Here is a 27,809-nt window from a genome sequence, read left to right as displayed (position 1 = left end):
GTCGATTTCCACTTGCATGTAAATGCAGCCAGTGTGCACAGTTTGAGCAGCAGGACCTGCTGTTGCACTTTTTCTCCAACCCAAACTACCCAAGATAATATCTCTTACATCCTACACACGACATATTAAAAAAAAAAAAAAATATATCAAAAAATGATTCTGTTTGAAAATGAATAACAGATCCATTACCAATGGCTAGCTTTCTCAGTGTCGAGCTGTGGTGCTGCTAGTGTATTGCAAGTATTCTAGAACTCCACAGCTGTACTGCATTCATCTTTAGCTATATAGTGCCGGTCAAAATGGCCCACCTGAATTCTCTTTTGCTGCACTTGATTTTCAAATGCATAAGTAAAGGAAATCCATTCTGTACCTATTTATTCAAGCTAGCAGAAGACTGCTGGAGTGTACTATCATCCAGATCAGATAGGCTTAAACTTGCTGCCTTTCTGTGTTTTTGGAGAGAAAACCTGCAGTGACTTAGCAATACGTTAAGGAGGAGTAACGGTTCCAGACCTCTAAAGCAGGCGCTATGAAGTAACGGTTCCAGACCTCTAAAGCAGGAGATATGAAGTAACGGTTCCAGACCTCTAAAGCAGGCGCTATGAAGTAACGGTTCCAGACCTCTAAAGCAGGAGATATGAAGTAACGGTTCCAGACCTCTAAAGCAGGAGATATGAAGTAACGGTTCCAGACCTCTAAAGCAGGAGATATGAAGTAACGGTTCCAGACCTCTAAAGCAGGAGATATGAAGTAACGGTTCCAGACCTCTAAAGCAGGAGATATGAAGTAACGGTTCCAGACCTCTAAAGCAGGAGATATGAAGTAACGGTTCCAGACCTCTAAAGCAGGAGATATGAAGTAACGGTTCCAGACCTCTAAAGCAGGAGATATGAAGTAACGGTTCCAGACCTCTAAAGCAGGCGCTATGAAGTAACGGTACCAGACCTCTAAAGCAGGCGCTATGAAGTAACGGTTCCAGACCTCTAAAGCAGGCGCTATAAAGTAACGGTACCAAACCTCTAAAGCAGGCGCTATAAAGTAACGGTACCAAACCTCTAAAGCAGGCGCTATAAAGTAACGGTTCCAGACCTCTAAAGCAGGCGCTATGAAGTAACGGTTCCAGACCTCTAAAGCAGGCGCTATGAAGTAACGGTTCCAGACCTCTAAAGCAGGCGCTATAAAGTAACGGTTCCAGACCTCTAAAGCAGGCGCTATGAAGTAACGGTTCCAGACCTCTAAAGCAGGCGCTATGAAGTAACGGTTCCAGACCTCTAAAGCAGGAGATATGAAGTAACGGTACCAGACCTCTAAAGCAGGAGATATGAAGTAACGGTTCCAGACCTCTAAAGCAGGCGCTATGAAGTAACGGTACCAGACCTCTAAAGCAGGCGCTATGAAGTAACGGTTCCAGACCTCTAAAGCAGGCGCTATGAAGTAACGGTTCCAGACCTCTAAAGCAGGAGATATGAAGTAACGGTTCCAGACCTCTAAAGCAGGAGATATGAAGTAACGGTACCAGACCTCTAAAGCAGAGCTTTTTATTTCATGGCCAAAAAGTGATGGAATAGGTCTATAGAATTATGCAAAGGAATTAAAAGGAAGTAAGCGGCACATGGTTTTACTGACACATACTGTACCAATACAACAGTGGTGGCAATCAGGTTTTTGGTATGTACTAGCAACAGCATTTGATAAACCACCAAAAAGTGAAGGCTGGTGGTTGTTTTGTTTTGTTTAATGTGATATAACCTTCTCATGTAACCGTTGGTGCATTGTTTAGCGTAACACTCTCCAGGTAGTTATTGGGGGTGTGTTGATGCTTTAAGAAGTATTTATCGGCAGGTATTAAACAAATCCATTCAATAAAGTCTTGATTTCAAGGCAAGAAAGCCTGTCCTTCCCTCAGCTTTACAACTGAGTAACAAATCAACAGCAATTAATTAATGGATTTATTTAAAACCTGGCAATAAAGACCTCTTAAAGGCAACTACGAGTATGAATATACTATACGAAACAAATATGGAAACGCGCCTGCTACCCACAGCAGTAGGAGGTTATGAAACTCTTTATTAACTCATAGCCAAAGGGGGTGTTTTTTAACATGGGGTTTTTGCTTGACAGATAATAAATACCTGAAAATATGATATATGTACCTTACCCAGGTTGGCGTAGTGACTGCATGTTGTGATCCCTAATGGGATGCACATGGAGCGAGTCCAAGTTGTACAGTACCTAAGGTGGGTGGTTCAATATCGATTGCTTGTGTTATGACTGCATGTCATTTGGACAGCCTTTTAACCCAAATGACACGCTTCAACAGGTCTGGTATTTTCAAATACAAAAAAAAATTAACACAATTTCAGTCAAACAAATAACATAATTTTGATGCCATTGCAGCTCATTGTAATTTCTGAAATCTGCAGATGCACAGCACCTAATTAAAAGTACATTAAAACAAAGAAAGCAGATCGAAAAACCAACCAGGCAACCTAGACAGTGCAAATCAATACTACCTTCTCATCCATTTCATTTGCATTTAGCAAAGCAGAACATGAACTTTGCTACAACAAACTCACTGACTCGTTGCTGTGAGCTGTATTCACTGGCTGGAATAGTTTCTCTGCAACCTACAAACAAGAGCTTCGTATCAGATTATATTACCACCACAATAATAAGCCTGGCTTTTCAATAAATGAATTGATATCACAGTTTGTTTTGCGTTTTTTGTTTGGCTTGTTGGGGTGGTGCTGCTAAACAGATGCCACTGGCCAGGATGATTCCTCAGTTACCATCTCAATAATCGATTGTGTCTAGACACAAACCGTAAAAAGTCTCAATAAAAAAAAAAATGACAGGATCAAGATTTATGGCACATAGATAAACTGGTCAGTTTTCCAGAAGTGATAATGGAATAATGATCACTTGATCCTACACAGAAACACCAGGAATTAACTGTTACAGAACCATGAAGGTAATATTTTATTTAGAGTATGCACACATATTGCATAAAGACAATGGTGAGAACAACAAAGGCAGTCGACTTATAAAATCGATTTACCATTTATTACAGAATTAAAAGACATCAGAGTGGAAAGCAGAGGCTCATCAATGGGTCTCGCTTGCCATTAGAGCCTAACAAAGAAAAAAAGGGGCTCTGTTACATTTGTAATATTAACAGGCAATGACACAGCAAGTCTGCCATTCAGAAGCTGAAGAGTAACATACCTTGTGGCTGACTGAGAGATGGCTGCTTCAGTGCTTCAGTTCAAGGGAAGAAAAAAGGAAACAGAGGAAACCTGCAAGATGTGAGAGAGAGAAAGGAGGCAGGTTTAGATGCAGTGAAGAAGCAGCTGCAACATCAGCACAGGAACCGTCAACAGATCTCCTGCACAGTAGATCTCATCGGAATACCATGAGACAAATGAAACAGAAGCATTGTCATCACTCAGAGACAACCCTAATGCATCTAACCCACCTTCTACTGCAAATCAGAAACAACTGCTCCTCTAAAAACAGAGAGACCTGCACATGTTGTGAGCCAGCCAGTCTGCTGCAAGGGAAGGGAGGAGGGATGTGTGTGTGTGTGTGTGTGTGTGTGTGTGTGGGGGGGGGGTGTGTGGGTGGGGAGGGGGGGGGAGTAAGATAATAGGGGCAGCAAATGAACATAAAGAGAGAGGACAGAGAGAGAGAGACAGAGAGAGGGGAGAGTGAGGGGGGAGAGAGATGAGAGAAGAGAGAGAGAGGAGGTAGAGAGAAGAGAGACAGAGAGAAAGTTTCTCGGGGGCAAAGAGAGGGGGCGAGAGAGAGACAGAGGGTGAGAGAGAGAGAAAGAGAGAGAGAGAGTGGGGGGGGGAGACAGTCTAGGAGATTTCTAGAAGGATGCGATAGCCTAGCCTGAAATCTCAGTGCTTTGCCATTGCAATCAACTGAGATGCTAACTCTCTCTCTCTCTCTGTCTGTCTCTCTCTCAGTCCCTGCACAGATTGGTAACTGCATTTATTGAATCATGTTCTCTAGACTCATGTTCCCTAATACTCTACGTAGGTCACCATAGGAAATGTCTGGTGTCAATGGCTTTTATATGGCAGGTGAGCTCATATCCTATTTTTAGCATCATACAATAGTATTGTGAGATCATATTCCAAGAATAATGGTCCCAAAGCACTGAGCAGATCATTATTATTATTATTATTATTATTATATACTTATATCAGATTTAATTGCTATCTGTTATCTGAGAGCAGAAGAATACAGTTTTTAGCTTGGCTTATTCAACAGCACATAGAGAACATGTGGCATTACGAAATGTGTGTGTGTGGTGGGGTATGTGTGTGTGTGGTGGGGTGTGTGTGGGGTGTGTGCGTGTGTGTGTGTGTGGTGGGGTGTGCGCGTGTGTGTGTGTGATGTGTGTGTGGGTGTGTGTGTGTGTGTGTGTGTGTGTGTGTGTGTGTGTGTGTGTGTGTGTGTGTGTGTGTGTGTGTGTGTGTGTGTGTGCGGTGGGGATGTTCCCTTCATTATAAGCACTGCATGAGGAGGCACGCTGCACAACTCAATTAGTGTTTTTGTTGAGGATGACAAAATGACCCTATACATATTATATAACATGTATATTGAAGCAGGTGTAGAAATTCACACTTTCATAGATCCACCCAAATATTCAGCAAGATAACAGCGGAAGTAAAGAATTGATTTGAGAAAGTAATACAGAGGTATTACTGCCTGATTTCATTTTTTGTGGGGCACTACATAAAGAAACTTGACTCCGTAGCTTCTTGTTCTCAGTTAGTTGTGTACAGTCCATGTGATTATTTTGTGCATAAGATTCTGACATAGATATCTATTATTGATCTATTTGCTGCTCTGTACAATTTCTTTTGGTTCATTTTTTGAGAATTAATATTTCATGTACAGTCCTTTTTAAACAGTTTTTTGTTTTAGTTCATCATCCATCCATGTTAGCACCCTCTATATGAGGGTGCTACATACGTTTTTTCAGTTTTCTTTTGACAGTTGGTGTTGTCACTAAAACAGGTATTTAAAACAGGATGAAGAAGAAGAAGAAGAAGAAGAAGAAGAAGAAGAAGAAGAAGAAGAAGAAGAAGAAGAAGAAGAAATCCGTAACGGCAGTTGGAAATTGAGGAAAACCACTAAGCCTGACCCCCTCCCGCCCCCTCTGTTTTCATCCTGCAAGTAACCCAGTAACCAGACAGTTTTATCATTACTGAAGAGCAGGCATCCTCAGGGGATGTAAAATCTACAGAACCTTTAAAAGGAAGAGAGCATCTCGCTAACCGCTGTCCCAGCCATTAGAAAGGGGTTACTTAACTATATCCAACAGCATCCATAAGTCTAGACGAGGAGGAAATAAAGAGCTACTATTGTACCTGGGAATAATCTCCCAAAACCGATGCATGCGCAATACTGCACTGTGTCCAGGAGGTGCATTTTTAAATAGGATCAAAAACAGTGAGGCGAGGATGGGAGGTGGGGGCCAGGCTATTTCTAATCAGTGTCTGGTTTTAATACCACCATTCTAAATGTAGAGTCATACCATCCACATATAAGCAGGACAGGGTCATTAGAGAATATCTAGACTGAAGCTGCAAGACCTCTTTTCAAAAGCCACAGTCAAACATTCCTTTCCGAAGAGCCTACATCTATCTGGACCGCACCATTCAGAGTACTTATATGCCTTTCCTCTCTATAAATCAGAGCAATGACCCAAATTCCATAATTGCACACAACATTAACTAATCCTTGCATGTCAGCAATACAAACACTGCTTTAGGGAACTCCATAACAAGTTGTAGGCCACTTACCAACTTGAAATGTTGGTATAATGTATTAAAATAAAAAACAATACAATTTAGAAGGTGCTGAATTGATATTAACAGGTGTCCCATAAGGATGCAGGTTTTAGCAGGAGGTGCTACTCTCCGGGTGGGGTCCATAAGGGACATGTTTCCAGCTGACACCTTTTCTTCTTTAGCATGCGAAAGTCTGCTGAAACTCCTTAAGCCCTTCCTGATGAGGGCTGGCTGTTTCTTTGCATGATTAATCAGCTCTGAGCTGCAGCCCTAAACCTCCTCTGCCATCAGGATTAATGCACCAAAAGAGTCTCCCCAGCTGGCAGAGCAACCATCAGGTTTAATTGCGATGAAGAACTCAAAAAAGCTTGTCAAATACAGCACATCAGTGTTGGGTCCAAACAGATAGAGAGCCTCTTGCTAATCTAGACCAGTTTGGAACGAACCCTGTCCAGATGAGTGACCTGTACTGGAATCTGTACCATACTAAAAATACCTGGTCTAGTCAACCATTCATGTGTTTGATATTTAGCATGTATTCAAAAATCAGTGGTAACCCATTAATACAAAACAGGCTTTATTAATGTCCTTTAACATGACATAATGATGTCAATTAAAATAAACCTGGAAAAAACAAACACAATAGCATTACAACAATGCACATTTGTTTTCAAAGGGTAATGGAAATGATACTGTATCTTTTTAAATCTAATTTACTCTGCCCTTTATTTATTCATTCATTTACTTACTTCGTTATTTAAAATTATGGGTAGTTTATACAGTAACTAGGCAGCGATGCCGATAGAGGATGTATAAAATGCAGTTTGCGCAGGTCTGATTCTGCAGCGATTGCTGTAATCCTCCAGGGCTGAGACACAGAGGCAGACAGGAATGCAGATTAAACTCAGCACAGCTCAGAGGCAGTGCAGCACAATGCAGGGTCAGGACTGCCAAATCACACACACCTGCCGAAGACAGAGGACCCTCCACACTGCCATTACACAACAGAGCAGCCAGTACAGCTAGTCTGCAAACAGCAACAGAGCAGCCAGTACAGCTAGTCTGCAAACAGCAACAGAGCAGCCAGTACAGCTAGTCTGCATACAGCAACAGAGCAGCCAGTACAGCTAGTCTGCAAACAGCAACACAGCAGCCAGTACAGCTAGTCTGCAAACAGCAACACAGCCGCCAGTACAGCTAGTCTGCATACAACAGAGCAGCCAGTACAGCTAGTCTGCACACAACAACAGAGCAGCCAGTACAGCTAGTCTTCACACAGCAACAGAGCAGCCAGTAAAACTAGTCTGCATACAGCAACAGTGCAGCCAGTACAGCTAGTCTGCATACAGCAACAGAGCAGCCAGTACAGCTAGTCTGCAAACAGCAACAGAGCAGCCAGTACAGCTAGTCTTCACTCAGCAACAGTGCAGCCAGTACAGCTAGTCTTCACACAGCAACAGTGCAGCCAGTACAGCTAGTCTTCACACAGCAACAGAGCAGCCAGTACAGCTAGTCTGCATACAACAGAGCAGCCAGTACAGCTAGTCTGCAAACAGCAACAGAGCCGCCAGTACAGCTAGTCTGCATACAACAGAGCAGCCAGTACAGCTAGTCTGCATACAGCAACAGAGCAGCCAGTACAGCTAGTCTGCAAACAGCAACAGAGCAGCCAGTACAGCTAGTCTTCACTCAGCAACAGTGCAGCCAGTACAGCTAGTCTTCACTCAGCAACAGTGCAGCCAGTACAGCTAGTCTTCACACAGCAACAGTGCAGCCAGTACAGCTAGTCTGCATACAACAGAGCAGCCAGTACAGCTAGTCTGCATACAGCAACAGAGCAGCCAGTACAGCTAGTCTTCACACAGCAACAGAGCAGCCAGTACAGCTAGTCTGCACACAACAACAGAGCAGCCAGTACAGCTAGTCTGCATACAGCAACAGAGCAGCCAGTACAGCTAGTCTGCATACAGCAACAGTGCAGCCAGTACAGCTAGTCTGCATACAACAACAGAGCAGCCAGTACAGCTAGTCTGCATACAGCAACAGAGCAGCCAGTACAGCTAGTCTGCATACAGCAACAGAGCAGCCAGTAAAACTAGTCTGCATACAACAACAGTGCAGCCAGTACAACTAGTCTGCATACAACAGAGCAGCCAGTACAGCTAGTCTGCATACAGCAACAGAGCAGCCAGTACAGCTAGTCTGCAAACAGCAACAGCCGCCAGTACAGCTAGTCTGCAAACAGCAACAGAGCAGCCAGTACAGCTAGTCTTCACTCAGCAACAGTGCAGCCAGTACAGCTAGTCTTCACTCAGCAACAGTGCAGCCAGTACAGCTAGTCTTCACTCAGCAACAGAGCAGCCAGTACAGCTAGTCTTCACACAGCAACAGTGCAGCCAGTACAGCTAGTCTTCACTCAGCAACAGAGCAGCCAGTACAGCTAGTCTTCACACAGCAACAGTGCAGCCAGTACAGCTAGTCTTCACACAGCAACAGTGCAGCCAGTACAGCTAGTCTTCACTCAGCAACAGTGCAGCCAGTACAGCTAGTCTGCATACAGCAACAGTGCAGCCAGTACAGCTAGTCTTCACACAGCAACAGTGCAGCCAGTACAGCTAGTCTGCATACAACAGAGCAGCCAGTACAGCTAGTCTGCATACAACAGAGCAGCCAGTACAGCTAGTCTGCAAACAGCAACAGAGCAGCCAGTACAGCTAGTCTTCACACAGCAACAGAGCAGCCAGTACAGCTAGTCTTCATACAGCAACAGTGCAGCCAGTACAGCTAGTCTTCACACAGCAACAGAGCAGCCAGTACAGCTAGTCTGCATACAGCAACAGTGCAGCCAGTACAGCTAGTCTGCATACAGCAACAGTGCAGCCAGTACAGCTAGTCTTCACACAGCAACAGAGCCGCCAGTACAGCTAGTCTGCATACAACAACAGTGCAGCCAGTACAACTAGTCTGCATACAACAGAGCAACCAGTACAGCTAGACTGCACACAGCAACAGAGCAGCCAGTACAGCTAGTCTGCATACAGCAACAGTGCAGCCAGTACAGCTAGTCTTCACACAGCAACAGAGCCGCCAGTACAGCTAGTCTGCATACAACAGAGCAGCCAGTACAGCTAGTCTGCATACAGCAACAGAGCAGCCAGTACAGCTAGTCTGCAAACAGCAACAGAGCAGCCAGTACAGCTAGTCTGCATACAACAGAGCAGCCAGTACAGCTAGTCTTCACTCAGCAACAGTGCAGCCAGTACAGCTAGTCTTCACTCAGCAACAGAGCAGCCAGTACAGCTAGTCTTCACTCAGCAACAGTGCAGCCAGTACAGCTAGTCTTCACACAGCAACAGAGCAGCCAGTACAGCTAGTCTTCACTCAGCAACAGTGCAGCCAGTACAGCTAGTCTGCATACAACAGAGCAGCCAGTACAGCTAGTCTGCACACAGCAACAGAGCAGCCAGTACAGCTAGTCTGCATCAGCAACAGTGCAGCCAGTACAGCTAGTCTTCACTCAGCAACAGTGCAGCCAGTACAGCTAGTCTTCACACAGCAACTGCAGCCAGTACAGCTAGTCTTCACAGCAACAGAGCCGCCAGTACAGCTAGTCTGCATACAACAGAGCAGCCAGTACAGCTAGTCTGCATACAGCAACAGAGCAGCCAGTACAGCTAGTCTGCAAACAGCAACAGTGCAGCCAGTACAGCTAGTCTGCAAACAGCAACAGAGCAGCCAGTACAGCTAGTCTTCACTCAGCAACAGTGCAGCCAGTACAGCTAGTCTGCATACAACAACAGAGCAGCCAGTACAGCTAGTCTTCACTCAGCAACAGTGCAGCCAGTACAGCTAGTCTTCACTCAGCAACAGTGCAGCCAGTACAGCTAGTCTTCACTCAGCAACAGAGCAGCCAGTACAGCTAGTCTTCACTCAGCAACAGAGCAGCCAGTACAGCTAGTCTTCACTCAGCAACAGAGCAGCCAGTACAGCTAGTCTGCATACAACAGTGCAGCCAGTACAGCTAGTCTTCACACAGCAACAGTGCAGCCAGTACAGCTAGTCTTCACTCAGCAACAGTGCAGCCAGTACAGCTAGTCTTCACTCAGCAACAGTGCAGCCAGTACAGCTAGTCTTCACTCAGCAACAGTGCAGCCAGTACAGCTAGTCTTCACTCAGCAACAGTGCAGCCAGTACAGCTAGTCTGCAAACAGCAACAGTGCAGCCAGTACAGCTAGTCTGCAAACAGCAACAGGGCAGCCAGTACAGCTAGTCTGCAAACAGCAACAGAGCAGCCAGTACAGCTAGATTCACTGTCTGAAATGTTTTAGCTTTGTTCAATGTCTGCCCACTGGTCTTCACCATGGCAATTTTAACAAAAAAAAGGTACACTTCTTATCCAATACATTAATTAATTTGCCATTAATTAGTGGATTCATTGATTAATTGATTGATTGATTAAACAATTACTCCTAATCTGCAGAGTCACCTGGAACTGAATTTAGTAAACAGTGTATCCGAGGGGCATCAGATGCAGTCTGTCAATGAACTGCTGACAATTGTATTGTATTGTCCAGTGTGAGGGCTGTCAATCACCTTGGCTGACAGCTTCACAATGCGCCTGTAATAAAGTGGAATAGCATTTAGACCTGTAATGATTTGTTCTAGGTTTTTTTTTTTTTTGTCAGCTGCAAATGAACATCACTAGGGGATATTTACTGTACACAACACCTTATCCTTTTTTAACATGGATGGTCTGATCTTGCTGCAAATATGCTAACAATTCATTATGGTGAACGCATTTAGTCCAAGGTTTTGGAAATCAGAAGAATATGTGTCTGGTATTCATCACAGCGAGTGAAAAGTGCACATGGAAAACATTTGTCTACTTGAGTTACTTTTTTCTAAGATTGACCTCATTATTTGAAGATACAGTACAGTATAGCTCCATCGACTGCAATTGTATTAAGGTTCAAATGCTTGACACAATGACACTGAGCCAACTAACTAACTAACAGCCCATGGTACAAAGCAGGAAGGTCTTGGTGGTATGAACGCAGGAGCTTTTTACTGTCTGTCGGAGCCTGGGATTGATGGGTGTGGACAGGCTTGTTTTTATGTATTAGTGTTCCCGGGATGGTCTCTTTGAGATTGAATTCTCTCCTGGGAGCAGACAGGAGAGGCAGCACCTACCAATCACAGAATCGCTCTTTGAGAATCTGGGGAATCGTTTATTCCCTTCACTATTTATTTTAAACTGTATTTTAAATCTCATTAGTTCAGATTTATAGTTTGAGGTATCTGGAAGCCGAACAATAAAAATACTGTAAATAAACAAACAAACAAACAAACAAATAAATAAATAAATACAAATAAAAAATAGGACAAGACAGGCATGTTTGGGAACAGAATTAGGAAGAATCTGGTGGGTTGAGTTCATCAAGTTGCACTGAATAATTTGTACTCATTTGTTTGGGTTGTTCAATTCTGCCAGAGTTTTTTTTTTCTCAAACTAAATCTTTCTTTCTTTCTTTCTTTCTTTCTTTCTTTCTTTCTTTCTTTCTTTCTTTCTTTCTTTTTCTTTATTCTTTTCTTTTTCTTTCTTTCTTTCCTTTCTCCAATTGCTCTAAGATTTTATTCTTTCTCTTTTATTCTTTTCCCCTCTTCATTTCTCCTTCCTTCCTTCCTTCCTTCCTTCCTTGTTTGTTTGTTTCTTTCTTTGTTTAGCACGGCAGAGCTCTAGGGTGGCTGTTCAGAGCAGGGATCTCTTCAGAAGGACTGAGACAGCACAACAAACTGAAACCGGATGCTGAAGAACATGCTCTTTGTTTTGAAGTTAAATTGAATGAACGTTTGTATAAAATGCCACACTGACAGCACTGGAGACTGAATAACTCTGTTTATCTGCTCTGCTTACACTCACACACACACACACACACACACGCACACACACTGGTCACAAGTCTAGGAAATCAGGCATTACAGAGGGTGACAAACATAGAAAATACATCACGCTGCTTTCAAAAACTAACAGCCTCAGTATCACTTCTAAAATATCTCAATACCTAGAGGGCTTCCATTATGTCTAATAAAAACATTAAGCCATTAAAGCAAGATTTACAAAGAAAACCAATGCAAAAAAACAACAACAAACAAAGCATTTCATATGCACGTGGAAGGCAGAGGATGTTAATGCTGTTGTTCACAATAAAGACACAAATGGCAAGTATTTCAAGCCTATTGGTATTGCAGTTCACAACACAGTCCCTTTAACAACATTTATTACAGTGTACAGTATAAATATAATCTACTGCATGATAATAATAGTTAATGGACCAGAGGACAGCATGCAGCCGTCCTGAAGTCATAAAGAAAACCTGACAAAAACATCCCCTTGTAACCCCAACAACAGCAAACAGCACGGACTTCTGCACCTAACCAAGTAATGCAGACCAGAGCGGCATGTGGGGTCACCGGTCCGCGCCCAGCTTCTGTCATGTTCAAAAGCAATCAGATTTATTAAGCTCCCTGCATTGTGAACCAATTGAGGGGGATATGGGTGAACCAGGCCAGCCCAATGCACAGGAAACATATACAAACCATGACATGGTGACTATGGGGCTGTAAGTACTTACAGGTCAACATACAGTACAGGCTGTGCAAGCTCTGATCGAGAGGCTGGGTTTGTGATCTGGTTAAGGTTAGAAGATAGGCTTTTTTTTAATCTGTAAAAAGATTAATTTAGTTTGCAGTTAGGAATTCTCATTAGTTTGCATTCTTGGCGGTTTTAATCTAAAGAAACAGACAGATAAACGATCAGACAAAAACGGCACGCCTAATTAAACCATCATTACATATATATAGTAGTGTTTGACATTTATGTTTTAAATCTGATGGATGATCCATTTAAAAAACTTTCTGATTCTTATTAGTAGGGAGGGTTGTTTGTGGAACACCTGCCTATTTGTTTTTCTTCCTGTATTACATCACCCTGTTACTGATTCACTGGGCGGGAACTAACTGTGTGTTACACCTGCCAATGGTGCCTTTGAAATAACAACATAATAGAGTGTTTTTGCAAGGAACTCAATCACTAACACTGTCAGTATGGTGCACTGAATAGATGGGCACATATTTATAAGTTTCACATATATTATTCTGATTACAGTCTGAGGTGAAGCACTTGATCATATCAGGGTATTCAACATGTTTTGCATAATCAGTCTTGAAAAAATCAACCTTTCAAAAAGTCAGTGGTGCTTGGCAGCTGACTGTGAATGTGCAAAACCCATCCCACAGCGTTACCATGGCGATGACACTCTTGTGCCGTATTGTATGGCTATGAATGTTACAATGGTAATGGGACCTCAGTGCTGTGGATCTCGTTCTAGTGGAACAGATTAAAAAAAAAAAAAAAAAACAGGTTAGAAATGTAGTATCAGGAAAATCAACATGAAAATAAATGAACGTTCTGTTCCCACTTCAGCAAACTCCATATATCTGTGCTGTAGGAGAGGCACTAGGAACACCTGCATGGTTGGCATGGTGCTAATTGCTGCCTGTCAGCTGTCCTCCCTAATTTTCATTAAGTATCATGTAGCGACTCCAGCTTTCACCAGCCACCTAATGCTGCCTATAAGGAGAATTTCTCCATTAACTTCTTGACACCTGCAGCTCTCCATTCCTGATTAGACTCATAACAGACAGGGAATTATTTCCTGTGTTATTAGGGCTTTGCTAGATCTGTTTTAATTTGCGTTACTTCAGGGTGAAGCAGGAAAGCAGAATGGAGTCATTTCAAACACTCCTTCCAAGGCTTCTGCATGCACGTCAATCACATACACGACTGGCTTAATGCAAAACAGTAAACTTAACAAATAGACCTGGCTGCTTCACTTGACATTGCCAACAAATCCACAACTCTTAACTGGGATGAAGATCCGTGTTAAAAAAACGTGTGTGCTGTTTCACCTCTGAAATGTGGAACCTTCTTTGTCCAACCCTGCATCTGTCTCTGTAATCACTTTCCCAGAGCTCCTGTTTCTAAATGTATTTTGTCCTGTGCCTAAAGCATTTATCCTTCTGGGGGTTCCTCCAGTGTTCAACAAGGTGCAGAGGAGTGGTGATGCAGACCCCCAGCAGAGAAGAGATCAGTCCAATGGGCACACGACACAGGTTGCAGGGCACATCTTTAATTTCACCGTGCAGTACTTGGTGTTCTTTAAGTAAACTTTCTGAGTGCTGGCTCTTCACTCTAATGAAGCTCCAATACTCTTTCCCTCTCTCTCCCTCACTCTCTTTCTGCTCTTGTGAAGACTTCAGGAAATACCTCACCAGTAAAATATGCATCCCAAGGGCCAATTTAGACCAGAAGCATAATTTGTGTGGGGAAAGCGTAGAGAGGATTTTATTTTTGTAGTGTTGAGTCCCAGTGTAGTTTGTTAGATACTCTGCCTGCCAGTCCTAGGATATCTGGAAAGAGATGGAAGGGGTACAGACTTGCGGGTGGGAAGAGGGTTGGGAGATTACGGCAGAAACCACAGACCTCTGTTATTCCAAATTTAGTCACAGGACCTCATGCAATCACAGTGCATTAGGATATAATTAAGTTCCGGACATGCATTCAAAATCAGCTGCATTTGATGGGATGCAAAACCCAAAAGTCAAATCTTTTGATGTAAACAGTGACAGGGCAGCACCGAAAATGATTAATGAAGGTCTTCAATCATTATGTATAAATACAAAATTAAATAAACCACAGATAATAAGGAGCAGGAATGGAATAAACCAAGCATGGCTGTACTTAATGCAATTTAAAAATCAAATGTGCAGAAATGGAAAACTTAAAAATAACAAATATGTCCTCACCCCTTGAGAGACTGGCTGATCACTGGGGGGGTGTAGTCTCAACTATCTATGCACACTTGTTGAAACAAGCTTGTAATCTGTTACCAGTTACCAAAATTTGGGAACATGAAATGGAAAAGTTGGCATCTCTCTGGATTGGGACACTGTATGGAGCAATACATATTCAGCTTCCAAAAACCCAACTCATCAGCTAATACATTTTAAACTCATACATAAAGTGTATTCCACTCCATACATACTTTTTAAATGAAAAGGTCCCCTAGTCCGCTCTGTGCGGTTTATCAGATTGGTGCATTGGGCACAAACCTACATATGTTTTGGGAGTGTCCAATTGTGGCTGCGTTTTGAGTAGCTCAAACTATTTCTGAGCTGACAGAGGTTCAAGTAACAAAAAATGTGGTTGTATTTTTACGGAACGATGATTCCTCCCTGGGCCTCTCTCAACACCAGAGCAGGATACTTCTGGCAGCTTTAATCGCAGCAAAGAAATCTACCTTACAGCTTTGGATAGACCCTACTCCTCCTGTGACTACTGTCTGGTCTTGGACTTCAGAAGCATTGCAAGGATTATTACAAGGGCCCAGATTAACCTGTAAAGGAGTGGCTAGGAAAGGAACTGGCTACAATACGAAGACTCCACTCTGAAACCCAGGGATTTAGGTTTGAGTTACCTCTGTCGGAGTTTAAACAAATAAAATTAAAACTACAAAGAGTCTGGGATGTGGTTTAATCACTGCTCTAGGTTGCTGCCTAATTGCCTAAATGCCTAATTGGTCAATTTGTTGAGGGGAATGCTGCCTTTTCTCGCTCAGTACTGTTCATAACCCCCCACACCCCCCCACCCCCCAGTGTTACGGCAATTATATTTAAATCCTTGTCCGACCCTGAACACAGATAAATGTCCAATATACATTGATAAATTAGATACACAAAAGGAGCCTAGTTAACCCTGTCTGGCAGCAACCCTGTCACTGTGTCTCATGAGCACTACTATTCACAAATCACCACATTTAGAAAGATAAAGAAAAAAGTTGGCCACATCAAAACTTTGGCTGGCACAGAGGTTCTTTTTAACTAGCTCCCAAATCTCCCCCCACCCCCAGGCAAAGCAATCTCCACATCATGGGGGCCTTTCTTTCCAGGGCTGCGAAGAGGACAAGTGCTTCATTCACTGAAGCACACAGCGGCGGCAAGCTCTCTCGGGGTCCTGGGGTTTATACGACCATGACTTTGAGCACAGAAAAGGAATCAAGGCTTCTTTCAGTAAGGCAAAGCTTTACATTCAAAACAAGCTCTCTGTTTAAGCTAAAGTGCTTGTTTCTCTCTTTCTCTTCTATTCTCTTCTTCTATGAGAGAGCTAGGATCAAACAGGAGCCCTGATAATGGGAGAGAGAAAGAATGAGGGACGCTTTTCCAATTCATAAAAGATGACTATTGGCTAGCTAACCCCATACGGGTGTATCTCAATCCTATTGTCAGCAAGTTGCATGCGACTTGTAATCCCCAGACTGCAAACTATGTTCCATGGGGTTTGTGACAGGCAAATAGCTTGTAATCCCCAGACAGCGCAAACTGTGTTGCATGGGGCTTGTGACATGCAAATAGCTTTAATGTCTTGTTCCAGGCAGTTACTATAGCATTAAACTCAGTGCAGATTTTTTTGTTCCATCCGCTGTGCTCCCAGTAGTGAGTGAAAATCCCTGGTTTTCCCTGGTTTAGTTGAATTGTGCTCTGTTGGGATCCCTGCCTCCTGTCCACACAGTGCAATTAAGTCATCCTGGTTCCTTGCAGGGTGTATAGGGTACTAGTTAGGTCACTGCTAAGAACAGTGTGTTTATTCAGTATTCAAGCAGCAAGCAGCTTACATTATCATATAAAATCATCAAGACCCTGGGACTCAATAGCTCTCACTTACCAGACCCTGGGACTCAATAATCCTGACCTGCCAGACCCTGGGACTCAATAACCCTGACCTGCCAGACCCTGGGACTCAATAACCCTGACCTGCCAGAACCTGGGACTCAATAACCCTGACCTGCCAGAACCTGGGACTCAATAACCCTGACCTGCCAGACAATGGAAATCAATAACCCTGACCTGCCAGACCCTGGGACTCAATGACCCTGACCTGCCAGACAATGGGACTCAATAACCATGACCTGCCAGACCCTGGGACTCAAAAACCAACAATATATATACAGTGTCTTGCAAAAGTATTCAGACCCCTGACCAATTCTCTCATATTACTGAATTAGAAATGGTACACTGAAATTTCGTTCTGTTCGATATTTTTTTTATAAAACACTTAAACTCAAAATCAATTATTCTAAGGTAACATTGGTTTTATGTTGGGAAATATTTTTAAGAAAAATAAAAAACTGAAATATCTTGCTTGCATAAGTATTCAACCCCCACACATTAATATTTGGTAGAGCCTCCTTTCGCTACAATAACAGCTTTAAGTCTTTTGGGGTAAGTATGTACTAGCTTTGCACACAGTGTCGGAGTGATTTTGGCCCATTCTTCTTGGCAGATTTGCTCCAGGTTGTTCAGGTTGGTTGGACGACGCTTGTGGACCACAATTTTTAAATAGTGCCACAGATTCCTAATTCCTCATTGTCCTGCTGAAAGGTGAATTTCCTCCCAAGCTTCCGTTTTTTAGGGGACTGAAGCAGATTCTCTTGCAGTATTTTCCTATATTTTGCTCCATCTATTCTTCCTTCAATTGTAACAAGATGCCCAGACCCTGCTGATGAGAAGCATCCCCACAGCATGATGCTGCCACCACCATACTTCACTGTAGGGATGGTGTGTCTTGAGGCATGGGCAGTGTTAGGTTTGTGCCACACATAGCGCTTTGAGTTTTGGCCAAAAAGCTCTATCTTGGGCTCATCTGACCACAAAACCTTTTCCCACATCACAGCTGGGTCACTCTCATGCTTTCTGGCAAACTCCAGATGTGCTTTCTGATGGCACTTCTTTCTTGCCACTCTCCCATATAGGCCAGTGTTATGCAGAGCTCTTGATATGGTTGACTGGTGCACCATTACTCCATTCCCAGCCACTGAACTCTGTAGCTCCTTCAAAGTGATTGTTGGCCTCTCTGTGGCTTCTCTCACAAGTCTCCTTCTTCTTTGAACGCTGAGTTTTGAGGGACTGCCTTTCCTTGGCAGTGCCTGGGTGGTGTGATGCAGCTTCCACTTCCTGATTATTGATCCAACTGTGCTCACTGGGATATCCAAACACTTGGATATTATTTTGTACCATTTCCTTAATTTTTGCATTTGTATTACTTTATCTCTAACTTCTGTAGAATGCTCTTTGGTCTTCATTTTCCTTCAGATTCACAGTCTTACCAATGATCCTTCAACAGTGGGGTTTTCATCCAGAAAATGTGACAGCAACTTTAATGGTTCACAGGTGGAGGCCAATGGTAAGGTAATTGTGTCCTCGTTAGGGCAATTTCTTTCATCGGTGCAAACTGGGAGCTTCCACAGCACAGGGGTTGAATACTTATGCAAGCAAGATATTTCAGTTTTATATTTTTCTTAAAAATATTTCTCAACATAAAACCAATGTCACCTTACAATATCTGATTTTGAGTTTCAGTGTTTAAAAATAAAATATCGAACAGAACGAAATTTCAATGTACCATTTGTAATTCAGTAATATCAGAGAATTGGTCAGGGGTCTGAATACTTTTGCAAGGCACTGTATATAAAAACACCTGCCTTGTTTTATTGCAGTGCTGCATTCAGAGGAAGTCTTCTTGTGTCTGGGAGTCTGAATTGAAGTGAAGCAAGTTCCTCTTACTGGTCTGTTCAGCCCCTAAATCTTTATTTTAAATTTATTTTTTAGGCTACAATCTAAGTGGGAAAACCACACTGAAGGGGCTGCCCAGAGCCTGCTTTACAGATGTTAAAATCCCACTGCACTCTTCAAAGGACAGAAGGGGTAAATATGCCGCTGGGACCCTGGCCAAATTCTCACATGGGGCCTCCTTGGAAACACACTGATGGGGTTGTCTTTTACAGTTATCTCAAACAAAACAGGACACATGGTCATTCTGATGACCTTGGCTCTTGGTGTAATGCTGCTGAAAGAAGCCAAGGAAGTGGCCTGTTATATAAAAGACAGGGGTATGCTGATGGGAAAGCAGCACAGCGACTGACTCTACCAGTGGCTGCCGGTGCCACTGGAGTTTTTACAGTGACACAGTGTCTCGAACCAAATGAACATGAAAAGAAGGAGACCACAGTGCAGTGATTCATGTTTGGGCAGTTCTTTTTTTTTTATGATGATGCAGGATTTATAAATAGATTTACAAGGCGATGTGGGAATCATGTAGAAACATGGAGCAATTCTAGCATGCTGGGGTAATACACTGGTGCTGTACGCACTGAGAGCAGTCACAATTATTTAGTGGGTTTCCTGGGTTTCCCTCAATGTAAAAACTCACAGATTAGTTGATTTCTAGACATTACTTTTTACCAGATGACTAATAGTCTTTTTTTTTCTGACTGCTTTATTATTCTCACCTGAAAACATGTTGTTGTGGAGGCACAATGCCTGGTGTACAGAGATGCTAGTACAACCCATCTTTAGCAGTTAATACATTAACACTGAAATACACCAACTACGTATTTATTGGGAATCTAGACACCCACTGTCTGGCGTCTCTATCTGACAGTTTCCATGGAAACACTGCAGTCCAAGTGACTTTACAGCAAACTTGTAGATAAACAGCTCTTCCATGGCTACACACAATGTGTCCACTTGGTTTGCACGCTTGGTTTGCATGCTTGTTACTCATGCTTGGTTTGCATGCTTGGTACTCATGCTTGGTTTCACTTCTTGCCATACCTGTGACTCCTCCTGGAACAGGTTCAAGAGAGATAGCATAAGTGTAACAGGGTGGAGGCGTGGCACGAACCTGCACCCACACCTACCTCAAGGGTGTATCTTAACGACTATGCAAAAGAGCCAGGCTTCTTCTCTGCTTTCGTGGTTATAGAGCATTTAACCTCATCTCCTCTCACCAACAGGTGTGTATCACCCAACACTGTCCATTGCACACGCTTATTGGCATTAAAGAGTCTGTGCAAAGAACAGCTAAACATACTACAGGCAAGAACTCTGTTTATATACTGTTGAGCCCATCACCCTCCCATGCCAATGATGCCTATATCTGTGGCCTTCCTGACCCTTCGTTTAAGACCTGATTTACAATCTGCTCCATCTCGTACGAGAGGATTTCATACCGCAACATTATCTTCCGTAAGCACAAAAGGAGAGCTGTAACACAGCTGCAGCCTATAATCATTCGATTCCTTTTTACAAGCCCTACAGAGGCCCACATAATACATCTGGACCATGTTTTAAACAGTCAGACTCCAATACGAATGGCGACCCAAACACTAAGAAGACAAGCTGCTGCGCTTGTTCCAAGGACACCACAATCTTTTTTGTTTCTGAACGTCAGCTCGGGGATACAGTTCCATGAAGCCTGAGTTTCTACAGTACAGTATTTTAAAACTTCTCTCTCGTGTGAAGAAGTGAAGACTAGAGCAGCCACGTGCAGTTGATGGATGGTGGTGTTGCTGCATCTGACACTGACAAATCGAAAGAAATGAGTCAAGTGCTAAGCTGTGGGGAGTCGTTACGAGCTTTTCGGTTACGAATGGCTAAAAGTCCAAAATATCTAGTTGCCTACAGTACATTAATTACTTTTTTTTTTTTTTTTTTTTTTGGAGTATGCAGAGAGAGAAGAATCTTCATCATGCATTTGGGGGCAGAACATGGGGAATCTGGTAGTGATTTAAGTGCTGTTAAGTGGGTTGAGGCAAAGCAGTATCTGGGAAACAACACACTTTACTGAGTAAGTTTCTCATGGCACTGCACCAGCGTTTATAAGTGCAGACACTGAAGCGTCTTGTTTAAAAGGCTGGACTGGGATTCTTTAAAACATTTATGGCAGATTAATAACATGAAATCATTTTTTCAGGCACCACATTTTAATAAGATCCTTAAAATAGGGTTACAAGCTCCTGCTTTGTGAGGAGTCACTAATTAAAGCAGAACATTTTGCATTGCTAAGAGACACGCCAGTCCCACCCTCTGGAGACAAGGCTGCGTTTCCTGAACAGTGATCTTAACAAGCACAGCTCCCTCAGAGCTCCCTCTCTTATTATCAGTACTATTGTTTCTATTGCTGGGAGGCATTCGAAGACTTTCAAAAGTGTTTTCCCCCTTAAATTGCTACCACAATCCTGGCACACCTCAATTTTCTTGTCAAATCTCCGGCCGCTGTGCGAAGTGGGTGTATGAAAGTGACACGAACCAAGTTTCCAGACCATGGGCGTAGATCTATCCCCCACTTTTTGGTCAGGGGTATGACATGCAATCATACCCCCCAGTTTTCAAGCTTAACTGTACTGTAATTGTACTATAATTATATTTTTGTATCACATCTTGTACTAGTAAAAAAGAATGATCCGCTAATTTTATAGAGCGGAAAAAACTACGTCGTATTAAAAAAAAAAAAAAAAAAAAAAAAAGGAAAAAAACAAAGTTACACACGAACTGTACTCGCAAAGCTCTGCACGCCGCCTAGCAAACAAAATTCTGCATTGCACTGCAGGAGCTAATAATCTCGCGCCACTGCGGCAACGATGAACACAAACTGCGAGAAACGAGCTTCGTCAGCTTGCAGCTTGAACAGTAGAAGAAAAAACGAATGAAACGTAAGACGATCACGTCATTCTTTTCACCATCCATATCCACGGTGACTGATGAGTCAGGTCAGATTTAGTTTACTTTTTTTGTTTATTTTATTAATTTGTTTATTTATTTATTCTTTTTTTCTCTTTTCGTTATTTATTTGTTGTAGCCTGTGACCTCTATTGGGCTTTATTGTTTTAAAGTGGGCGTTATAATACGTCAGTATGCATACAGGTAAGAAAAAAAAAATGACAGTATGGCATATCAGCAAAATAAAAAATAAACATCTATAGGGGAAGAGCAAAGGAATTCACAGTCCCTCCCACTCTGATAAGCCTTCATCCTGCAACGTCTGTATTTGAAGAAACAGAGGGATTCAACGCGTGGAGGAGGGATATTAAAAATAGAAGCGGGAGTGTCACAATTATAGGGTCCATGAACACAAGCATGGTTCAGTTAGCTGTGCGCACTTTTCCACTTCAATCATAAGGTGATTTTAACCCTCTAAGGTACAAGGGAACCGTAGATGGTTAAAACAAAAATGAAGCTCACTTTCTTATTTTTGCAATTAGGTGCACAAAACAGGGTTTAAAATCTACCGACAGGATGGATCTGTTCATCCTCGTGACACTTAAGTCGCGCTCAAATGTACTTTAAGAAGAAACCGATTGAACAAGCGTTCAATTCCTTGTGTACATTAAGGGGTTAATGTACGAGCAATCACAAAATTGCAGTGTAAATTTACCATTGCAGACTTGCAGAAGCCCAGGCAGGGGTAACAGAAAGCTACTCTAATCAGCAGCTGCTTTTAAAAGGGACGACTGTTCCCATGGATCGCAAACCTCATACATACCAGTGCAACAGGCTTGTGCTTCAAGCAGTCAATCAGGGTCACAATTTTAATGTAAACATTGTACTGTGTAACAGTAGCCAATGTCCCATTTGCAGCGAGAGCTGTACCAGGGATGCACACCAGACTTGTGATGTCTGGCAGTGTGCAGCAGGTCCGGTGAATGGTGCCGTTATAGTAATGACACTGTAAAGACACGGAACGCTGATTCACATCCCTGTTCTCTGGATCTACCATACCCCATGAGAAACAAAAAAGCAATATGCCACATTTAGCAAAATCATGGTAATGTCTAGGATTTGAATATGTATGTTTTTGAATTTCTTATTAAATAATTTGGTAGCATTTAATACCGGTATTAGTAATGGTAAGTAGAAACCACACAAAATGCAGGTGAACAGGCCAGTGCCACTGTAAGCACTGCTGTTTGTAGTCCAGCCTTTTTGTACACGTCCTGTATTGTAGGATCCTTCTTGCTGCCACAGAACTTGACTCAGAAATTGTGCTGCCTGCTCAGATCAGAGGGGCTCTGCTGGAAAGCGCAGAGAAGCGCAAGAGAATCGACCTTGGAACTGGAGGAGATTCTCCCAGCTATCAATAGCGAGGCAGACTGAGATCCGCCAATCAGCAAGGATTACAACTCGGAAAAAAAATGTAAAAAATGTAGAAATAAGAAAGAGTCCTGTTTGGTTCTCAGTGAAGGAAGAGTCCCAGCAGGGATGCAGCCTGTCTCTCCACATGTCATCGTCGGCAGGTTGGGAAGTGCCGGGGGGCAACATACTCGCCCAGACGCAGCGGGGGGTGGTGGTGTGCATCATCCAAACACCACCTGCCAGCATCATTAGCACTCTCACCTTCTCACAATTAAACTAATAAATGCAGTTTTGTCACTGCAAGTCTGAGGCCAGGCTTAATCTCACTGTGATTCAATCTTATGGTCTTACTGCATGTCTTTGCTGATAGAGCTGCCACTGCATATGGATTGACAGAATAGTTTCGCTAGCTAAAACAAAAAGGACAGAGGATCGTATCAGTAAACGTTGTTTGAAATGCTGTACAGTCCCAAGGATAATGCAACTAATTACAGTATGGAGGCTTCTTTCCTTATAGCTAATTTGAAAAAAGTAAATAGCAAAACAAACTACAGCTGTGATAAAGGAATGGTTTTTTTAGCAGTTTTGTTATCATAATTTTTGTTATACAGTACTTTTTAAAGACCACTAAGATAAGTGGCACCATGTTTAACCCTTTACTGCCCAGGGTATGTGCCCATACCTATTTTCTCACTGTCAAATATAATGGACACTGGGCAGCAGAGGGTTAAAATGTAATCCTATTGTATATGGAGACAGTGTGGTCCAGTGGTTAAAGTCCAGGGCTTGAAGGCAGAAGATCACCGCTTCAAATCCCACCTCTGCTATGACTCAGTGTGTGACCCTGAGCAAGTCACTTAACCGCCTTGTGGCTGAAATGTTAAGTCAATGTCTTAGTGTAAGTGACTCTGCATGTAAAGCACAGTTCACAGCCTACCTCTGTAAAGTGCTTTGTGATGGTGGTCCACTATGAAAGGTGCTATATAAAGATATTACTATTATATCTTTTTTGTAATCCTAGCGTATATGTTTTTAACATGATTCCTGGGGTAAATCCAAATAACTATTTGCCAAGGGAAAGTTATTTCTACTCTCCCCTGTAAGGAGGGAAGCAGGGCTACTCTACTTACTGTCCCTCGTACATGTCTCCGTGTCGCCACGTCCATGTGAACAGATTTTTAACAGCAATGAAGCCAAACTGAAATAATTTCAAACTATCCTGATGTTTTAAAATAAATGTGTCAGTGGGGTAAAAGTGAAACCCATTTCTATAGGGTTCATTTCTTTAACTTTTTATATATATATATATATATATATATATATATATATATATATATATATATATATATATCCATATCATGTTTAGTGGGTGTGTGTGATAGTTCTTTAGTTTTAGTAAAATGAACAGGTGTGAAAATATGTTCCTAACAGTGCTGGAAATCTGAGTTGGTGGTGGTTAAAACATCGTCTACCCAAATAGTGCCCCTGGGTATTTGAAATGGTAATCTGTGTGGTTTCGGAGACTAATTGAACCAATGGTTACCTCACTACAGCAGTGACTGGGTAACGTACTATACTGGAGTTGCCATGGAAACCACAGAATCAAAGCTGGAAATTCTGGGCTCTGAAAGACTTTATAGATGGAACAGTTCTTAGAGTATAACATGACCTCCAATGGCTGTTTCTCTGAAGCACTAAAGCAGGCATGTCCACTCTCTCACCCTGAACCTTACTGGGAACCTTACTGCCCCTGCACAAGCCACATACACTGTCAGAAATAAAAGTGAGATGGAGCAGGATTGGGATAATCCCAATGAAACATTTAGAAATATTAAGAGTTAAGGTTTCTTAAGAGCATGTGTAGAATGCATCACACATTTATGTTGTTCTTACTAATAATGCATTTTAACTTTTATAGCACAGGGGCAGTCAATAAAAAAAAAAAAAAAAAGCTCCATTATTCCCATAAAAGTGTAACTCACCAAACAGCAACCAATCAATCAAATGTCACGCCTTCCTTACAAAACTAACCCTCATATATTTGTATTCAGGCAGCAATCCCTAACATTAGCTTCCTGGGACTGAATTACATTTTCCTTTGATGCATGCAGCAGCAGCAGCAGCAGTGGCAGGGCAATACAAAGTGAAGTGCTTGAGCCGGACGAAGGGATTGTGTTGTAATTGCAGTTAGGGGTTCAGCTGCCACAGCATGGATCAGAGCCAGATGCTGGTTGCACCAACTACACAATAACTGAGCAAGCAGATGGCAACAGATTAACATCTAAATAAAAAGAAACAGGGATCCCCCTCAACTCGGCTGAAAGCAACTTGACAGGTCAAACAATTGCCACCGCACTTGAAGTGTGTACCTCATTATTGTTGGGACTTTGATTGGGCCAGTGGGGAGAAAGGCAAAAGTGTTAAGAGTTTCTAGAAGGGTGTGATAGCCCAGCCTGAAAGCTCAGTGCTCTCTCTGCAAAAGGAAGTTCCTCCTGCTCTTTGTCCTGATTCTGTCTCCGTTCAATCTCTAAATGATTCCTCTGGTCCTGGTCCCTGCGTTAAGTTTGCAATCTATTTTCCAGACTGTACAAATTCACTTTCCTCAGCCCATCCTCTACCACTATGTGAATCACTATAATTCCCTGAAACCTGCTTCAATGCACTTCAACACAAGAGAAGCCAGAATTGAACGTGTTGCCCCGTCAGTCTGCACAGTGCTTCCTACTTTCCAGAGGAGACATTCTTGCCCTGGAGAGCTGGTGGTCATGATAAAGGAAGAGCTGGCACAGGACAGTCCCTATTAGACAGCTCTGCACCGTGTCCTGTGCTCACATGCTACAGCAGATCAGTCTCCAGTGAGTGCACGTCTAGCAGGCCCCAGGCGCTGCAGCCATGCAAATAGGTGTCATGATAACAAGTGTCTGCACTTCTGCCAGTAGCCATTAGCAGGTCGGAAAGAGGGCAAAGCATTTCAGCCGTGAATATCAAGACTGAAAACACCTATCCTGTTGTATTTTCTGAACGGCAAAGTAGGCGCACCAGTTTATTTCACCTCAGGAGGCCTGGGTTACTTGCCTTGTTTACTGGAGCATTCTTCATTGTATTAAAGCCAATTTGTTGTCAATTGACTCATCTGGATAAATAAAGGTTTTGATCGATTGATTCATTGGGTTTGGTCACATCGTTACCTTCATCCACAATCTGGAGACAGACAGAAACCTACAGAAACGGGTAATCGACAGAAGATCCGTTAAAGATGCTTATCATGGAACTGTGGGCATAGAGGCCATTGGCCAGGCAACAGAGATGAATGACAGCTGTGAGGGGCTGCAGCAGTGCTGCTGTGTTTCTATCCTGTTTATGCTGCTAAAGCTTTTTCAGAATGCAAGACTCAGTGGTGCTTAACCTTCTCATGACCCTGCGTCTAAATCACTTTGCAGGTTATTTTTTTTCTTTATCACTGCAGTTTTTAGGATGAACTGAGAAGCGGGAACCAGGATTTATATTTTAAAACTTGAACTGATATTTGTATGGGCAAAATTGGGATGCAATATCTACAGTATGAGCGTGCTTGGAGACAACAAGATCAACCCCTTGTTGAGGGAGACCTCAGTACATTGCTTTATAGTGCCGTAGGGCGTCACAGCTCACAGCACATGAATTTGAGGTTTGATTTGAATCTCTAATTCAGCATGATGCCAAATTCTATCGGGTACACGAGTCCTAATAAAGTGGCCATGCAGTATATATGGGTGAAGATTGTTCAAGAAATAAGAGGCAAGCCTTCAAAATGACAAAAAAAAACTACCTAAATAAGTCAAAACAAGTAAGAAACAACTTGGGTCACATAGGAGCATCTAAATGATTGCTTTGAGTTGTTTCCTGTGTTAATTTTTATACATTCTCATAACTAAGGCTGTGTTACTTTCACTGCATTTTTACTAACACTGAGTACTGCGGTACAGGGCTGAGTGCGCTCCCTCCTTCATCTATCCAGGACCTCCAGAGCGTATTCAACAAGCAAAGACAACAACGGCACAACATCCAGATATCAGCAGCAAGTGCCACACGTCAGCCTCCGCTCTGTTGTACAACAGCACTGACTCATCAGAAACTAAAACATAATAATTCCAATGAAGAATGCTCAATGGCTCTGTCTAAATTAAAACCACACCACTGGGCTTCTTTCAACGTTTTCAAGGTTTGGAGCTCCGATCTCAGTCTGGCTTCACTTACCATGATCGTGTGGAGGAGGTGAGCATTGTGATGGACACCCAATAAATGCTATTCACTACAGTGTAGGTAGAAGGGTTGCTGCTCGGGTGGTCACTCCTAGGTGTGACCATATCAACAGTATTGATGGTGGTAGAGTTGCTGTCCTTCAGATCCTAAACAGAGGTCAGTTCTGCCTCCTTAATGGATAGTAAAGACTTGCAAGTATATTCACCCCCACTGATCTGGGCAAGATCATGTGCAATTCCTGAACCCCTCTAAATGGGAACAGGACAACCTGTTGTTATATCAATTCCTGTAAAAATATCTTAAAAACTCGCTATGCTGAAACAGCCTCATAGGTGCAGTAGGTGACGTATTAAACTATCAAGGGCACTTAATGCATGCAACTCCACGAGCGTGCAATAATAAAAAGATAATGAAGATGCAAATGATACGAAATGTGCAGCTTCTGGAAAAGTCCATTAAATTCCAACCATAATTAAAAAGCAAACCACAATAACATTATACAAGCTGGACGTGAACCAACAACCAGAGTTCTACAGTCTCAACCCTACAAGCTCTGGAGAGTTTGGGACAAAGGGAGGCCCAAGGATTCCCTTGCGTTTTCCTACAGAACACTCACATCAATGAAAGGCTCTCCATTTGCATGTATAAATAATGAAAACCGATTGCAATCATTTTTCAGCTCTTGGATAGCAGCTCTGTGTTCCAGTCCAATAAAATTAATTTTTATCTGAC

The 27,809-nt window shown here is 42.6% G+C and overlaps 1 protein-coding gene across 19 annotated transcripts in view; it reads right to left on the bottom strand.

Moving 5' to 3' along the window:
• map2 (microtubule-associated protein 2) overlaps positions 1-27,809 on the bottom strand; it is a 102,344-nt gene that overhangs the window by 60,481 nt on the left and 14,054 nt on the right. For 14 of the 19 annotated variants that reach the window (XM_041263248.1, XM_041263245.1, XM_041263254.1 and 11 more), the window contains exons 1-2: positions 3,476-3,580; positions 3,226-3,296 (exon numbers count right to left, since the gene is read on the bottom strand). The exons of 1 other annotated variant lie outside the window; for it this stretch is intronic. The gene's annotated coding sequence lies outside the window, so the exon portion shown is untranslated. Of the gene's footprint in view, positions 1-3,058; positions 3,133-3,225; positions 3,297-3,475; positions 3,581-27,809 lie in introns of those variants that run through there. 4 more of the 19 variants (XM_041263246.1, XM_041263247.1, XM_041263249.1 and 1 more) reach the window with 3 other exon arrangements.

Source organism: Polyodon spathula, chromosome 11 (assembly GCF_017654505.1).
Source record: "Polyodon spathula isolate WHYD16114869_AA chromosome 11, ASM1765450v1, whole genome shotgun sequence".
Lineage (NCBI taxonomy): Eukaryota > Metazoa > Chordata > Actinopteri > Acipenseriformes > Polyodontidae > Polyodon > Polyodon spathula.
Note: the sequence above shows the minus strand (reverse complement) of the source record. Positions and strands in the feature narration are given on the sequence as shown.